Source organism: Varanus komodoensis, unplaced genomic scaffold (genome assembly GCF_004798865.1).
Source record: "Varanus komodoensis strain SLA01 unplaced genomic scaffold, ASM479886v1 scaffold55, whole genome shotgun sequence".
Lineage (NCBI taxonomy): Eukaryota > Metazoa > Chordata > Lepidosauria > Squamata > Varanidae > Varanus > Varanus komodoensis.
Window position 1 is genome coordinate 2,373,248 of NW_025336157.1, and position 5,679 is coordinate 2,378,926.

Here is a 5,679-nt window from a genome sequence, read left to right on the forward strand (position 1 = left end):
GGAAGAAACGGAGGTAGTGAGAGATTTTATTTTCCTGGGCTCCAAGATCACCGCAGATGGGGACTGCAGCCAAGAAATTAAAAGGCGCTTGCTCCTTGGGAGGAAAGCTATGGCCAATCTAGACAGCATACTAAACAGCAGAGACATCACCCTGCCAACAAAAGTGCGTATAGTCAAGGCGATGGTTTTCCCAGTTGCAATGTGTGGCTGTGAAAGCTGGACCAGAAGGAAGGCTGAGAGCCGAAGGATTGAGGCCTTTGAATTGTGGTGAATTAGTGAATTTGTGTGGTGAATTAGTGAATAAAAGAGTAAGAAAAGCAGTACTGGGATACAATCTCCAAAATGACAGAATGAGCTCAGTTCAAATCCAAGGCAAACCATTCAACATCACAATAGTCCAAGTCTATGCCCCAACAAAAGATACTGAAGAGGCTGAAGTTGACTGGTTCTGTGAAGGCCTACAACACCTTCTAGAATTAACACCAAGAAATGATGTCCTCATCATCATGGGGGATTGGAATGCTAAAGTAGGAAGCCAAAAGATAACAGAATAACAGGCAAGTTTGGCCTTGGAGTACAAAATGAAGCAGGGCACAGGCTGGCAGAATTTTGTCAAGAGAACACGCTGGTCATAGAAACACTCTTTTCCAACAACCCAAGAGACAATTCTACACATGGACCTCACCAGACGGTCAACACAGAAATCAGATTGACTACGTACTCTGCAGCCAAAGATGGAGAAGCTCCATACAGTCAGTAAAAACAAGACCAGGAGCTGACTGTGGCTCAGATCATGAGCCTCTCGTTGCAAAATTTAAGCTTAAACTGAAGAAAATAGGGAAAAACACTACACCACTAAGGTATGACCTAAATCGTATTCCTGATGAGTATACAGTAGAGGTGACCAATAGATCTAAGGAATTAGATCCGATAGACAGAGTGGCTGAAGAACTGTGGACAGAGGTTTGCAACATTGTACAAGAGGTAGCAACCAAAATCATCCCAAAGAAAAAGAAATGCAAGAAAGCAAAATGACTGTCTGAAGAAGCTTTACAAATAGCTGAGGAAAGAAGGGAAGCGAAAGGCAAGGGAGAAAGAGAAGGATACAGCCAAATTGAATGCAGAATTCCAGAGAATAGCTAGAAGAGATAAGAAGGTCTTCTTAAATGAACAGTGCAAAGAAATAGAGGAAAACAATAGAACAGGGAAGACTAGAGATCTCTTCAAGAAAATTGGAGATATGAAGGGAACATTTCATGCAAGGATGGGCATGATAAAGTAAAAAATGGCAGGGATCTAACAGAGGCAGAAGAGATTGAGAACTACAAAGTCTGAAGGCTGAGTCAGCTTTGGCGCCATCAGGAGAGGGCCAGCAAAGAAGGACTCCTCGGGAAAAAGGGACTCCTCTCGAGTAGGCTCTGGCCAGATTGCTCTAACTGACCTGCAGGTGAGCCCTGGGTGGGGCTCATCAGGCCCCGGTGATAAAAACCATCAGCGCAGGGCTAGCCGGCTTTCATTACTGTGCTGTTGTTGGTGCTCCAGGGCCTTCTGCCTTGTCTGCCAGCTCTTGTGGCGCGACGGATGCTCCTGACCTCAGGACTTTGGCTGGATGCTGCTTCTGGACCAGGTAAGCTACTGTTTTGTCTTGCTTTGTTTCTTACCTGTGCCTGTTCTCGTAGCCACCCCTGCTCAGGCTTCTCCAACATATCTTATAATTCCAGGTGTGCTTTGATCTCTGCTACCTTCACTGCGCTCTACTTTGCTGTGCCTTCCCCTGCTGGACAGAAATCCGCCGTTTGGACTGCACCTTTTCTCAGCGTCTGTTTCAGTCGGAGTAGGACGGCAACAGGAAGTTTGGGTGAACAGACGCTCTGCCCTGCAGGCATCCTTTCCTGGGTAGGAGGAAACCGGCAGCTGAAGGGACTTTACTGTGCCTGAATGAACTTTCTTGCGGACTGGTGTGACTGTGTTCTCACTGGACCAGAGTCACTCTGGCTTCTTTGACTTCAGAGTATTTCAAATGTTTTGTATTGTATCTGTAATGGATTCTGATGCATTGTAACGCGTTTGGCTTGTACTGTGTTGTGTATGCGATGCATTGTAACGCGTTTGGCTTGTACTGTGTTGTGTATGCGATGCATTGTAACGCGTTTGGCTTGTGTTGTGTATGCGATGCATTGTAACGCGTTTGGCTTGTGTTGTGTTGTGTATGCGATGCATTGTAACGCGTTTGGCTTGTGTTGTGTTGTGTATGCGATGCATTGTAACGCGTTTGCGTTGAGTCGCTGTTGGTTTGCGTTGAGTCGCCGTTGGTTTGCGTTGTGTTTTGTCTAACGGTTTGGATTGTATTGCATCGCAAATGGACTGTAGTATCTCTGGGGGAAAGGACTGTGTGATGCTTGAACTATCAATTGTGAAGGAGACAAGGTTCAACTGCAGCCAAAAATTACAGGACTATCTGAAAAAAAATGGACATCAGACATTTTTTATCTTGGATTGCATCTGAGATGGACTGTACTGTATTGTATCTCAGGGATTTTATCTGAAATGCTTTGTATCTCTAATGGATTCTATTGCATTGTCTCTAATGGATTGTGTTGCGCTGTGTTGTATCTAACGGTTTGCATTGTACTGTATTGTATTTATCCAATGTATTGTATCTGCAATGTGTTGTATTTTACACTAACTCTGGAGGACAAGGACTGTGTGATGCTTTCAACTTTCAATTGTGGTGAAGAAGTTACAGGACTATTTGAAGAAGAAGAAGAAGAAGAAGAAAACATTTCCAGAAATGGACATCTGATGCTTTGTATCTCAGAGGAACTGTATCTGAAATGTTTTGTATTTCAAATGATTTGTATTTTATCTCTAATGCATTGTATTGTATCTGTAATGTATTGTAATGCTAATGTATTGTATTGTATTATATTGTGTTGTGATGTATTATATTGTGTTTAATGGGTTGTATTGTGTTGTATTGTCTTGCATTGTATTGTATTGCTAATGGTTTGTGTTGTGTTGCATTGTATTGTATCTAAAAAGTTGTTTTTTTTGTATTGTACCACTAATGGTTTGTATTGTATAGTGTTACATTGAATGGTATCTTTAATGGTTTGTATTGCATTGTATTTCCAATGGATTGTACTGTATCTAATTTGTTCTATATTTTGTTTTGTATTGTGTATCTAATTCTTTGCATTGTGTTAGGGTGAGTTGTATTGGACTGTAGTATCTCTAGGGGAAAGGAACTGTGTGATGCTCGAACTTTCAATTGTGAAGGAGACAAGGTTCAACTGCGGCCAGAAATGTACTCCGGATTGCAAAAAAGGGAACTTGAATACACAGAGCAATAGGTACATTGGTGACTCAATTTTAGGGGGAAAAGGACACAGGACAGATGGGAAATAATGAGAGAAGAATCTCCCAGCACTACAATGAACAATTCCAATGAGGAAGAAGTGCTGAAGAAAAAAGCTACAGAACTATCGAAAGAAAGAAAAAACTTTTGCAGAAACTGATATCTCATGTTTTGTATCTCAGAGGGATTGTATCTGAAATGTTTTGCATGTCAAATGTATTGTATCTCCAATGCATTGTATTGTATCTGTACCAGGTTCTATTGTGTTGCATTGTATCTCTAATGGTTTGTATTTTTTTATTGTGTTGCATTGTATCTCTAATGGTTTGTATTTTTTTATTGTGTTGCATTGTATCTCTAGTAGTAAGTATTGTGGGGGGTTTCTATGATGTATTGCTTGGACTGCAAGGCGCTCAAACCAGTCATTCTTAGAGGAGATCAATGCTGACTGTTCTTTGGAAGGCCAGATACTGAAGATGAAACTCAAAAACTTTGGCCACCTAATGAGATGGAAGGACTCCCTGGAGAAGAGCCTGACGGCAATAGATGGCAGAAGGGGACAGCGGAGGATGAGGTGGCTGGATGAAGCCGTCGGCGTGAGCTTGAGTGGACTGCGGGAGACGGTGGAGGACAGGAAGGCCTGGAGGAGCATTGTCCATGGGGCTGCGATGGGTCGGCTGCGAGTTCGTGACTAGCAAGAGCAACAACTAAACTCGGACCATCTTTCTTTGCCTGCGTTGCTGCAGCACAGAACTGCCAGTCTGACCATGCATGAAGCCTGCTTTCTCCTCAGGTGGGTTTGTCCAAAGACCACTGCTGGGATATTTGGTCACCTATGCACTGCATTTCCTTTTGTTTTTGGCAGTTCGTAGATGTCTGCTCGGGATGGCACATCCTGCTCTTTCTGAGGGGTAAAAAGGGGGAAGCAACCCCTGTCTGAGAAATAGGGTCAGGGCTGAAACTTTCATCTTGTTGAGTGTGAAGTTGACCCAGGCCCTGCTTTCTGTAGTAAAATACTCTTTCTTCCAGTTGTCTTGAGCCTTAACACTTCATAATAAAGGATGTAAAACCTCTTTTTGCATTTAACTTTCACCCTCTCCCTTTCTTTGCTGTTAAAGAATTAACAGTTTTTGCATTGTATCCTTATATGCTGCAACTCAGAGTTGTCAAAGAGATTTAACTATGGGAATAAAATGTATCACAAAAGTAACAAAAATCCAAGTCACAATGCAAACTAAGAACTGCCACAAAGAAAGCAGGTACCCTAAATGGGCTGCCACGTGAAAAGCCTCGAGGGTAAGGACGGATACAAATTCATCTAACTGTAGCATTGGCTTCGTATCCTGCCCTTCACCTTGCCAGCAAGGTCCCTTGCATTATATTTGACAAACTGGATTTATACTCCGTTCGTGCCCCATACCTAGATATCAACAAGCAAACCCGTTGGGCGTGAGAGGCACCCAAGTGAAGGGTTTGAACATGTCCCCCAGAACCAGAGATAGGAGAATAGCCATGTTCTAGCCCCCCCTCCTTCGCAAGTGCTGCGGTTATCTAATTGGTACGTGAGCTTAACCGTAGGGTTTGCTTTCTTTAGAAAATGAGCCAAAAGGAGTGTGCCCCTTGCTGCTTTTAAGCCATTCCTCGGTGGCTGTTGATCGAACCGAGAATGTCAGTGCTGTGACATTTTCTGAACTGGACAAGATTTAATGAGGCAGCGAGTTGTGCCACCCTCTCCGTGTTGCTTGCCACCACAACTCTCCACGAATTGATGTGGACTCCATCCCCTGCTGCCCTGTGAAGCATGACGTGACCACACTGGTTTCTTTTTCAGGCAACAGCAAGTTGCGGTGACAAAAGAAAGGGGCCCTTGATCCTACGAGGCCATCCCTCCTCGCAGTGATCCCCGTGGAGGAAAATGCTGCTGGCACTGCGCGCTTACCGTTTCCCAGGGATCTCTCTCTGCGCCTACGGCCGGTGCCTTCAGAACTGCTGCCCCGTGCAATCCCGGCTTTGCTTCTCCTCCTCTGCGAAGATGAATAATGTGCGGGCTTTGGGGTTCCCCAGCACCCCACCCTGGACAGGGGCGGCATTTTTCCGCATGCAGAAGCAGGCCCTGTGGCGGATCTTGAGGGCGGGGGCACCTGGCCCCCCTCAGAGCCCGAGTTTGACGGCCCCCGCAGGGCCCGGCACGTGCCGCCGGCGGGGCGATGCCGTCACAGGCCGCGCTGGAGGGAGTCGCGCGCCGCGTGTGGGCGGGGGTTGGGAGGGGGCGCCGTTGCTAGGGCGAGGAGGAGGGCTTCCGGTGCCCCCGATGCACCCGG

General features: G+C 45.4%; 1 long non-coding RNA gene across 1 annotated transcript in view; it reads right to left on the bottom strand.

Moving 5' to 3' along the window:
• LOC123032594 overlaps positions 1-3,893 on the bottom strand; it is a 15,190-nt gene extending 11,297 nt beyond the window's left edge. Inside the window, exon 1 of the long non-coding RNA XR_006416505.1 lies at positions 3,859-3,893. This is a non-coding gene — a long non-coding RNA (uncharacterized LOC123032594). The remainder of the gene's footprint in view (positions 1-3,858) is intronic.
• Positions 3,894-5,679: the final 1,786 nt, after the last annotated feature.